Here is a 12,758-nt window from a genome sequence, read left to right on the forward strand (position 1 = left end):
AGGTCTAATGTTGCTGGGGTGGATTTTTTTGTTGTTGGGGGGGGGGGGTATTTTTTGTGTGGGAGGATCTATTGTTGCTGGGGAAGTCTGTTTTTACTGTTGGGGTTCTGTTGTGCTGGGGGGGTCACTTGTAGTTGGGAGGGATCTACTTTTGCGGGAGGTGTGATGGAGGATCTATTGCTGCTGGCTGCTGGGGATCTCTTGTCACTGCAGGGAGGGTGGTCTATTGTTGTGGGAGGATCTATTGTTGCTGGGAAGTCTGTTTTTACTGGTGGGGTTCTATTGCTGCTGGGGGGGTCAGTTGTAATTGGGAGGGATCTACTTCTGCAGGAGGAATAGTGCCCCATCATTGGGAGGAATAGTGCACAATTGTTATGTTAGTGGAGGGAGTTACGCCCCATCGTTGTTGTACATGGAAAGAATAGGTGCCGCATCTTCGGTGTCATTGGGAGGAATAGTGCCCCATTGTTGGTTCCAATGGAAATAAAAGTATCCCATTGTTGATGTCCATGGGAGGAATAGTGCCCCATCATTGGTATCAGTGGGAGGAATAGAACCCATCATTGGTGTCAGTTGGAGGAATAGAGCCCCATCATTGGTATCAGTGGGGGGAATAGTGCCCCATCATTGGTATCAGTGGGGGGAATAGTGCTCCATCATTGGTGTCAGGCCGCGTACACACGCGCGGACTGTTCGCCCAACTTTGTCCGTCAAACAGTTTCGGCAAACAATCCGCTCAAAATTAGCATGGACGGACATGGCCACACACGACGGACGAACAGTTTGCTGAAACCGTGCGCGATGACGTGAACGGCACGTACGACGGGACGAAAAATACGACGTCCTATACACTGCATTATAACTTTCGGCGTGTAAATCCTTTCTGAGCATGCGCGGAACTTAGTTTGACGAACAAGCCTACACACGAGCGGACTGTTCGCTGAAACAAGGTTTCAGCGGACAGTTTTTCGGAAATTCCGTAAAACCTTGTTCGTCAAACTGTCCGCTGAAACTGTCCGCTGAAACTGTCCGCTGAAAGCCCACACACGAGCGGACTGTCCGCCCAAACACTGTTCAGCGGACAAAGTTGGGCGAACAGTCCGCCCGTGTGTACGCGGCCTCAGTGTGAGGAATAGTGCCCCGTCAATGGTGTCAGTTGGAAGAATAGAGCCCCCATCATTGGTATCAGTGGGGGGAATAGTGCCCCAAACTTGGTATCAGTGGGAGGAATAGTGCCCCATCATTGGTGTCAGTGAGAGGAATAATGCTCCATCATTAGTGTCAGTGGGAGGAATAGTGCCCCAAACTTGGTATCAGTGGGAGGAATAGGGCCCCATCATTGGTATCAGTGGGAGGAATAGTGCCCCATCATTGGTGTCAGTGAGAGGAATAGTGCTCCATCATTGGTGTCAGTGGGAGGAATAGTGCTCCATCCTTGGTGTTAGTAAGAGGAATAGTGCCCCATCATTGGTGTCAGTGGGAGGAATAGTGCCCCATTGTTGGTTCCAATGGAAATAAAAGTATCCCATTGTTGATGCCCATGGGAGGAATAGTGCCCCATCATTGGTGTCAGTGGGAGGAATAGTTCCCCACCCATCATTGGAGCACAGGTGTGTCAGGTGGAATGTGTCTCTGGAGCTCCCCCAGCTGATCAGTGTGAGAGGGGAGTGGTGAGGAAATCTCTCCCAGCTCTCCTGGCCCCTTTCTGGGGAAGCCATGGAGGCCAGCAGGGCCTCTCCTGCTGGAGGTTCTCAGCCTTCTCATGGGCCATCGGGTGACATGCCTTCCTGTGGACAAGCGGATCTCTCTGCCCCTGGAGAGGACAAAGGCTCGCATGCCATTCGGGAGCGAGTGGTGGCCGGGATAAAGGTCCTGAATAGGGAAAGGGATAAGCTTTACAAGCTGCGTGCGGAGCTGAAGCGTCTGAGAAGGCAACGTGAGGGCTTACACAGCCAGAAGCGAGGATCCATGGATTTGGAGATCCAATGGGCTAAAGTCCGTGTGGACTACCAGGAGACCATCGTGGCCATGATGGAAGGCAGAGATGGTCCCTTCAAGGAAAAGTTTGGAAACGACAGCAGGTTTGGAAGGGTGACAAAGATGGAGGTGGAGGAGAAGGAGACCCCCAATTCCGCCCCCCTGCCCCCCCAGGGAGAGGTAAGCAGCCCCATGCCTTCCCAGGACTCAGGAGGCATGCTGAGGGCCATCCAGGTAATGGAGTCTCCTATGCGGGGGGATCGGTTGGTTTTCAATGAGGAGGACATTACAGACAATGTACCTGATAATGTAAAGCCAGTGAAGCCCCATGTTGTGGACAAGACTGTTTTGTGTCTTTTACTGATAATGACAATGTGCCTGATAACAGTCAGACTGCTGATGTTGTGTGCAGCCCTGTTGTGCCGGATGATGATGCTACAATGCAGCAAAACTTACATTTAAAAAGTGTAATTTCTGTGGATGAACTACAGGTGTCAGCAGAGCCCATTAACCCTTTAGCAGAGTCCAAAGCTGTTTGCCCCACTGCTGCTGAGGACTCTACAGCGCAGCATCAGGAGACAGCTGGTACTGCAGAAGAAACTATGACCATTCCTGATGGGAAAATTTCTGTGACTGATAACAATCACCCCAGCACCAGTGTGATGGACAATCGTCCGTCTGCGGATTCTGCTAATCCAGTTCAGACAGTTGATGATGCTAATAATTTAAAGACCAATGTGACTTCAGTGTGGAGCCTTGGCCCTAATAAACCTACATTTGCTCAGGTGGTACGCTCTGCTCCTGGTAGCTCCGCTCCCAATCGGGGTTTTCCCCTACAGCCTACCACTTTGGGCACCCCAGGATCTGGTCTTGGGTCTCTGGCTTCTGCTGGGGGTCCCAGACGTAATGTAGTGATTCTAAAATGGGAAGGTGGTGCAGTCCCTCCAGCGCGGCGCGCGGTGGTGGATCTCATTTTAGAAATGGGTTTTGGGGCAAATGACCTGTTTGCCTTTATACATGTGTCTGGGACGAGGGATTATACAGTTATCTTCACCAGGCCAGAGGGTCTTGACCTGTTCTGGGAGCAATATGAGGCTCGGTGCAGGTCAAGACCTGAATGGGAAGGTCTGGCCCCAGTTGCAATCTCTCAGAGGTCAACAGTTAAAAAAATCACCATCATTCTGACCAATGAGAGCGTCCCTGCTCCGGATTTAGAGGTTTGGTTGCGGAACTATGGGGAGGTTCTGATTAAACCCAGCAAAATCCTTGATGAGCGTAACATCTGGACTGGGGGTTGGTCAGTAACAGTCGGGTTGGCCAGGGATGGGAATGTTGTCCGTCACCTGCCCTCCTCTGCTTTTATAGGGAGGGATAGGATGACTATTTTCTACCCTGGTCAGCCGAAGTTGTGTCACCGCTGTGGAGAAAAGGGGCATTTGAGCTCCTCCTGTTCAGCCTTGATATGTTCAGTGTGTCGGGGTCAGGGTCACATGGCCAAGGACTGCACCGATATGATCCGGTGCAACCTGTGCCTGGGCCTTGGCCATCCCTAGAGCAAATGTCCTGAAGCCTGGCACAATATGGAGAAGGAGGTAACGGATGACTTGTCGGGGCTGGACAGGATGGAGGGTGAGGCCCCTGGTGTACCATCCTCCTCTGTGGTGACTGACTCCCCTGGTCCTGCTCAGGGTCCCTCTCCAGTTCCTGTGGCCACCCCTCCTGTGTCTGTAAGTATTCCTTCTGTATCTGTCTCTGTGTCCCCCTAGCCTACTGTATCCTCTCCTCTTGTGTCAGAACCTTCCAAGTCTGTGCCCCCTGTGTCAGTTACCACCCCCTCTAAGTCTGTCTCAAAGGGAACACCACCCCCACCAGGAGTGGTAGCAGGTACTAAAAAGGTTGCTTCTTCCTCTGTAAAGGAGTCTTCCGTGAAGACTCCAAAGAAAAAAAACAGAGATGATGGCATCTCTGAAGCTGACCTGCAGTACCTGGAGGAGAGAAGGAAGGTTGGGAAGCGGAAGCAGGGGTTGAGGATGGAACGGGCTCCAGTGCCTGTCTCCAACCATCATAGGTCCTCTGAATGGTATGTTTCTTCATCTGGAGCTTCTTCGGAACAAAGTTCCGATTCTGAAATGGAGTTTGAGGCTGCCTCAAGAAAGAGAGAGGCTTCTGGTGATGAGCAGCAGAGGGGAGCTAAGAAGCAATCCACCCAATAACCCAAATGGCGGTTCCCCCCTCCGTTAAAAGTGGTGACAATAAATGTCGCCAGCATTAGGTCAGTAAGAGCTCGTTCTATGGCCTTCTTTTTGTTCAGCCAATTAGATGCTGAAATTTTATTTTTGCAAGAGACTAGGCTCACCTCCTTGGCAGATATTCATATGGCCAAGAGAGAGTGGAGGTATGGTCCATCTTACTGGTCTCTTGCGGCCGAGCCTTACAGCGGTGTGGCGGTGTTGTTTAAAACTGGTATGGTAAATGTCCGGCGGGTTATTGAGGTGGAGATTGGGAGATGTATGGTCTTAGACGTCCTTGTGGGGGGGGCAGGACCTGCGCCTAATTAATGTTTATGGGCCGCACACAAAGTGGGACAGGAAATGCCTTTTTACAAGGATCAAGCCATTTCTTTTTACATCCCGGCAAGTGGTCTTTGGAGGTGACTTTAATACAGTAACTAGGCCCAAGGACAGGAAGGACTTCAAGGACAGGCTGGAATATGATAGCGTTTTTTTTAAATAGTATGGTTAGGGATGCTGGTCTTGTGGATGTGCACATTAAGCACCTCCCGGATGACACCGGGTTCACCTTTCATCGAGGTAGTAGTCAGAGTAGGATAGATAGTTTTTTTTTTGAAGGAGACCTCTGCTTTCTCGCCCCCAGTGGTGCAGGCAGTAGAGTTCTCTGATCACTGTATGCTATCTGTGGTCCTGAATGCTTCAGATGCCCCTCAGAGGGGCAAGGGCATCTGGAGATTGAATTCGACTCTACTCAAGGAAGAACATGTTAGACAATCCTTTGAGGAATTCTTTCAAGCTCAGGTGACCATCCTGGACTTTTGTAGCAGCAAGGCTGAGTGGTGGGAGCTGACCAAAAAGAGGATCGCTGGATTCTTCAGGGGCCTAGCCAATAGAAAGCAGTTTAATAAATACATGAAAAAGAGGGGAAAAACTGCGCTACGGGAAAAAAAGCAAATGGTGTTGAACGGAAGCTGCAATTCAAATGTATACCAAAAATATACCAAACAGAAATAGAAAGAAGAAGAACTGCGCTAGCCACAAAATACCCAATATGATTAGGGTATATGAAAGTACCAGACCCGCACTGTGGGTCTTAGTATCTAGTGTCTCAAAAGACCACCTCCAAGTGTGGTATAAACCATATACGGATAAGTGCAATTAAATTCAAAAAACAAAAAAATAAATGTGTATCAATATTGTGAATTCCCCAAACTCAATATGTGTGTATCAGACTCTGTGTATAAACCCCTAAACCATAAAGGTAAGAATATAAAGAATATATATTCGCTATTAAGCATAAATGACCTATCGAAAAAATAATAAATCTGTGTTCAGAGACACTCTATGTAATGTCCATACAGTCATATATCAAAAAAATGAAAAATTAAAATAAAAATAAAAAGTAAATGTCCATATAGTGAATGAACACCAGTGAAACAAAACTTCAAATGAGGTACGGCAGTAAAGAAAAGTTCCAAACGGCTGGATTGCAAATACACGAATTGAAAATCTTCTCCAAAGATGTGGTGTGCTTATCCCATCACCGAAATAAATGAATCAGCTCCTTACCAGATCCAGACGACCCCCCGTTACAGAGGGTCACCACAAGCAGTAGCAGTCAAAAGGGTGTCCGGATAGCGCCTCCTCCTCAGATGGTCACGAATCTTCCACACGATGGGGTTATGGCTGTTACTCACTCCCAACTCGACGTGGTGTCACATAAGGGAAAACATAGGCTCCAGATAGTGTAAAACCAAATGACTTTAATTCTTAAAAGCGAACGTAAACACTTACATAAAAGACTTTAAAAGCAGGTTCAAAACAAAGACGTGCACCGGCCGGATACACGCCAACGCAAAGACCAACCCGTCCTTCCTGGTCCACAAAGAACGAACACGACTTGGGGTGACGTCGACACGTTCGCACCGCCCTACGCGTTTCGTAATAATTTACGTCGTCCAGGGGCACGGGCGGCGTGCGACGTCACCCCTTTTATAACCATATATTTAACCAAGCCTCACTTTGGGTCAGCGGCCATCTTAGACGTCACAAACATTAGTAATCAAAGAAACGTAGGCCAAGCCTCACTATCACTCACGAACGTCAGATGTGCGTATCCGCAACGAACGTCCTATGGTTGCGGGCCAAACCTCGTTTTCATGTGAACGTTATAGGATCATAAGCCAAGCCTCGCTTCCAGGTATTAGCCCTATCGGCAGAGTGACGTGGCAGATGCCTTCACATTAAGGTGCGCCTCCTGAACCCCGGAACAGGGTACAGTGTGGATCACCAAAACAGAGGGGTAAAATAGATTAAAAATCAATAAGGTAAAAAGGATAATAATAATGAATTAGAAAAATTGAATAAAACATCACAAATAGGGACAAGAATGTATCAGAAATTCTACGCTTCCTGGTGCATTCATACGGCCATCAGGTCCAATTACGTGTGGACAAATAGGTGTAGAGGTACCTCAAAAGTAGTGCGTTTACCCGGTGTGTTTATATAGCAATCAAATTCAGTTAGGAAATGAGATTACTGTAGACATGTGTTTCAAGTGCCTTATTGTCTCGCGTATTCCCCAGGGACTATTCTGGAACGCCCCAAACAACGTCGAGTGATAGACCTAACGGTAACCTAAAAGGCCGCCAGACCCAAAGCCAGGCCTATCACACAAGAGTGTGCTCTACAGTGATATACACCAAAGTAAACAGCAAGAAAAAATAATAATGCAATCAAGTGGTTTTTCACAGTAACTAATACAGTAAAAACGTTGTAGGGAAACATTACATCAAACAGGTCACCTCATGAGTTATTAATGAAGGCATTTACATCGGTGTCCACATTAAGGCCAAACGGAGTATATGTTTTTAATTTATGAATCCAGGCCATTTCGAGCTTGGATATCTCCCTAACCAAGGACCCTCCCCTCCAGTGGGGCTTATATTTGTCTAGGCCAACAAATAGGGTGCCTGATGGGTCTCTCTTATGTGTCTGGTCGTAATGCCTGGACACAGGGTGTTTGTCAAACCCCCGTCTGATGTTGCCAATGTGTTCGTTCACCCTGACCCGAAATGCCCTCTTGGTCCGCCCAATATACTGGAGGCCACAGGGGCACTGTAAAAGGTAAACCACAGCCTCCGAGGAGCACGTAATAAAGGACTCTATGTCATATGTCCTAGAGGTGCTCGAAGATACGATACTAGAAATCTTAGAGCCCCTATACGAATTCAGGGTACAGACCTGACAGTTCTTACATTTATAGTAGCCAACTAGATTTTGAAAAAAACATCTATTGGCCTTAGGCGGGTCTTGTACACTGGGGGCAATCTTGTTTCCCAGTGAAGAGGCCCCTTTAAAAATTATTTGGGGTTTAACAGGCAGAACTGGATTCAAAACATGGTCACTAGTAAGTAAGTGCCAATGTTTCTGAATCAGATTTCTCACACCACGATGCTGGACTGAGAAAGTCGTGACAAACGGTACACCACCCTGTGTGCCAGCCCTGGCACTTTGTCTGTCTGCCAGTAGTGAGGGTCTGTCTCTAGTCCGGGCAATCTCCATAGTTTCACCAAGGGAAACGGGATCATATCCCTTTTCCAGGAATCTACCTGCCAAAATCGCTGCCTGTTCATCATATTTTACTATATCCGAACAGTTCCGTCTGAGGCGTAGAAATTGCCCCAGGGGAACAGCTTTTAGCCAAGGTTGAAAATGGCAACTATCGGTAGGGATGTACGAGTTCCTGTCTGTTGATTTGAAATATGTAGATGTAATAAACTCATTACCAACCCTCCTGATGTTAAGATCAAGAAAGTTGACCTCATCCTGGCTAGCCTCAAAGCTAAATTTAATTCCTCTATTGTTTTCGTTTAGACCAGCCATGAACGACCGCAAGTCTGACTCTGTTCCTTCCCAAAGGAGGAGGACGTCATCGATATACCTCGCCCACAGGACTATCTCAGACCTTCTAGGGGCATCGATGACGTCCTCCTCCCATTTGGCCATAAAAAGGTTGGCCAGGCTGGGGGCATATTTAGCCCCCATGGCCACACCCCTATCCTGGCGATAAAATTGCTGGTCAAACCAGAAATAGTTATGTCCGGCCGCATATTCCAACAGTTCTATTAGAAAGTCAATCTGAGGTGAAGGAAGGCCTGATCCCCTCTCTAGGAATAATCTCACTGCCTCGACCCCTAAAGAATGGGGAATGATGGTATACAGTGAATTCACGTCTGCCGTGACCAACCAAAGACCATCTCCAGGGGTGATACCGGACAGGAGATTGATTACGTGTTTGGTGTCCTTGACATAAGACGGAACCTTTTGGACCAAAGGTTGCAGATAATGATCTATATACTTGCCCACCCGGGACGTAACCGAGTCGATACCACTGACTATGGGTCGTCCCGGGGGGCAAGATTGATTCTTATGAAGCTTCGGGAGGTAGTAAATAACAGGTGTACGGGGGGCACAAGGTATCAAAAAAAGTTTTTCTTTATCGTTTAGAATGCCCCTCCGATGACCTCCCTCCACGATCCTACCCAATTCCTTCTTATACTTGTCCACTGGATCCCGATTCAGGATAGTGTATGTTTCCCTATCTTCCAAGATGCGATACATCTCTTTCATGTAGTCACAACGGTCTAGTACCACAATCCCCCCCCCTTTATCGGCAGGTCTAATGACCAGGGACTTGTTATTACACAAGGTGTCTAGGCCCATCTCCAGATCTCTCCGCATTTTAACTTTCTTTACCCTAATATCCTCCAGGTCGCGTAGTACCACATCCCTGAACACCTTAATACTGGGTGCAAGGGATCCTGGAGGGTTAAAAAGGGAAGCATTTGAGAGGTTGGAGTGTTGAAACTCCGTAATTCTCGTAGTGCTCTCTCTGATGGGATTACCCAGCATATATCGTTTTATGTTTAACTTGCGGACGAATTTGTGTACGTCCATATAAGTTTGAAACTTGCTCAGGCATCTGGGCGGAGCAAATTTCAAACCTTTGTCTAGTATTTTGGTTTCAGAGGTCGTGAGTACCTGTTTGCTGAGGTTAAAGATTCCAGTTCCTATGGCCTCTTTCTTTTTTGTTGATTGGGCTCGCCTCCCCCCTCTAACCCCTCTCTTTGTTCGACGGACCTTTTTAGGCCTCTGCTGTCCCTGGGAAAAAAATGTTGGTTATTATTTCCGCTAGTGTGGGGCCCTTCCTCATAGGCGGGCTGTTGGTGTCCCTGTCTAAATCCTGGGCTCCCCTGGAAATGGGGGTCCGGATGGCGTCTATGGTCCGCCCTCCAATTCCCCCCTACTCGGCCCGATCCCCTGGGGGTCTCAGAATCAGAGAGGGGAAAAAAGCGATTTTGAGTGGGGACATTATAGTTATAATTCCTATCATCTCTGTTGTGATAGGGGAGGTTCCCTTGGTAGGGGCCCTGAGTCCATTCTGGGGGCCCATAGGTCCCTGAATGGCTGGGTCGTCCTGTTCTCGGAGAGAAAGGCACTCGATAAGGGTGTGGCCCATTTGGCTTGGGACCTTTTTTGGGGATTCTCTGTTGGGGAGCTCCCACATATTGATTCCTAGACTGGTTTGGAGTTTTATGATTGTTCACAGGTCTCCTAAACCCATAACTGGTACCGGGATTAGGTTGGGTGCTATTCGGGGGTGGTTGTGCGGGGTTACCTCCCACTGCACCCAATAAATTCAGTTGTTGAGATGTGTCCATCTGGACCTCCACCACCTCTTCCAAATCTAAATCCCTCTGCCAGGAGAATACCAACAGAGAATCCCCAAAAAAGGTCCCAAGCCAAATGGGCCACACCCTTATCGAGTGCCTTTCTCTCCGAGAACAGGACGACCCAGCCATTCAGGGACCTATGGGCCCCCAGAATGGACTCAGGGCCCCTACCAAGGGAACCTCCCCTATCACAACAGAGATGATAGGAATTATAACTATAATGTCCCCACTCAAAATCGCTTTTTTCCCCTCTCTGATTCTGAGACCCCCAGGGAATCGGGCCGAGTAGGGGGGAATTGGAGGGCGGACCATAGACGCCATCCGGACCCCCATTTCCAGGGGAGCCCAGGATTTAGACAGGGACACCAACAGCCCGCCTATGAGGAAGGGCCCCACACTAGCGGAAATAATAACCAACATTTTTTTCCCAGGGACAGCAGAGGCCTAAAAAGGTCCGTCGAACAAAGAGAGGGGTTAGAGGGGGGAGGCGAGCCCAATCAACAAAAAAGAAAGAGGCCATAGGAACTGGAATCTTTAACCTCAGCAAACAGGTACTCACGACCTCTGAAACCAAAATACTAGACAAAGGTTTGAAATTTGCTCCGCCCAGATGCCTGAGCAAGTTTCAAACTTATATGGACGTACACAAATTCGTCCGCAAGTTAAACATAAAACGATATATGCTGGGTAATCCCATCAGAGAGAGCACTACGAGAATTACGGAGTTTCAACACTCCAACCTCTCAAATGCTTCCCTTTTTAACCCTCCAGGATCCCTTGCACCCAGTATTAAGGTGTTCAGGGATGTGGTACTACGCGACCTGGAGGATATTAGGGTAAAGAAAGTTAAAATGCGGAGAGATCTGGAGATGGGCCTAGACACCTTGTGTAATAACAAGTCCCTGGTCATTAGACCTGCCGATAAAGGGGGGGGATTGTGGTACTAGACCGTTGTGACTACATGAAAGAGATGTATCGCATCTTGGAAGATAGGGAAACATACACTATCCTGAATCGGGATCCAGTGGACAAGTATAAGAAGGAATTGGGTAGGATCGTGGAGGGAGGTCATCGGAGGGGCATTCTAAATGATAAAGAAAAACTTTTTTTGATACCTTGTGCCCCCCGTACACCTGTTATTTACTACCTCCCGAAGCTTCATAAGAATCAATCTTGCCCCCCGGGACGACCCATAGTCAGTGGTATCGACTCGGTTACGTCCCGGGTGGGCAAGTATATAGATCATTATCTGCAACCTTTGGTCCAAAAGGTTCCGTCTTATGTCAAGGACACCAAACACGTAATCAATCTCCTGTCCGGTATCACCCCTGGAGATGGTCTTTGGTTGGTCACGGCAGACGTGAATTCACTGTATACCATCATTCCCCATTCTTTAGGGGTCGAGGCAGTGAGATTATTCCTAGAGAGGGGATCAGGCCTTCCTTCACCTCAGATTGACTTTCTAATAGAACTGTTGGAATATGCGGCCGGACATAACTATTTCTGGTTTGACCAGCAATTTTATCGCCAGGATAGGGGTGTGGCCATGGGGGCTAAATATGCCCCCAGCCTGGCCAACCTTTTTATGGCCAAATGGGAGGAGGACGTCATCGATGCCCCTAGAAGGTCTGAGATAGTCCTGTGGGCGAGGTATATCGATGACGTCCTCCTCCTTTGGGAAGGAACAGAGTCAGACTTGCGGTCGTTCATGGCTGGTCTAAACGAAAACAATAGAGGAATTAAATTTAGCTTTGAGGCTAGCCAGGATGAGGTCAACTTTCTTGATCTTAACATCAGGAGGGTTGGTAATGAGTTTATTACATCTACATATTTCAAATCAACAGACAGGAACTCGTACATCCCTACCGATAGTTGCCATTTTCAACCTTGGCTAAAAGCTGTTCCCCTGGGGCAATTTCTACGCCTCAGACGGAACTGTTCGGATATAGTAAAATATGATGAACAGGCAGCGATTTTGGCAGGTAGATTCCTGGAAAAGGGATATGATCCCGTTTCCCTTGGTGAAACTACGGAGATTGCCCGGACTAGAGACAGACCCTCACTACTGGCAGACAGACAAAGTGCCAAGGCTGGCACACAGGGTGGTGTACCGTTTGTCACGACTTTCTCAGTCCAGCATCGTGGTGTGAGAAATCTGATTCAGAAACATTGGCACTTACTTACTAGTGACCATGTTTTGAATCCAGTTCTGCCTGTTAAACCCCAAATAATTTTTAAAGGAGCCTCTTCACTGGGAAACAAGATTGCCCCCAGTGTACAAGACCCGCCTAAGGCCAATAGATGTTTTTTTCAAAATCTAGTTGGCTACTATAAATGTAAGAACTGTCAGGTCTGTACCCTGAATTCGTATAGGGGCTCTAAGATTTCTAGTATCGTATCTTCGAGCACCTCTAGGACATATGACATAGAGTCCTTTATTACTTGCTCCTCGGAGGCTGTGGTTTACCTTTTACAGTGCCCCTGTGGCCTCCAGTATATTGGGCGGACCAAGAGGGCATTTCGGGTCAGGGTGAACGAACACATTGGCAACATCAGACGGGGGTTTGACAAACACCCTGTGTCCAGGCATTACGACCAGACACATAAGAGAGACCCATCAGGCACCCTATTTGTTGGCCTAGACAAATATAAGCCCCACTGGAGGGGAGGGTCCTTGGTTAGGGAGATATCCAAGCTCGAAATGGCCTGGATTCATAAATTAAAAACATATACTCCGTTTGGCCTTAATGTGGACACCGATGAAAAGGCCTTCATTAATAACTCATGAGGTGACCTGTTTGATGTAATGTTTCCC

At 47.9% G+C, this 12,758-nt stretch overlaps 1 protein-coding gene across 1 annotated transcript in view; it reads left to right on the top strand.

Annotated features, from left to right (window-relative positions):
- The window catches only part of CACNA1F (calcium voltage-gated channel subunit alpha1 F), a 287,992-nt gene that overhangs the window by 158,807 nt on the left and 116,427 nt on the right, over nt 1–12,758 (top strand). The window lies entirely within an intron of this gene.

Source organism: Lithobates pipiens, unplaced genomic scaffold (assembly GCF_037356315.1).
Source record: "Lithobates pipiens isolate NorthernLeopardFrog02 unplaced genomic scaffold, aLitPip1_a1.2 Scaffold_1, whole genome shotgun sequence".
NCBI lineage: Eukaryota > Metazoa > Chordata > Amphibia > Anura > Ranidae > Lithobates > Lithobates pipiens.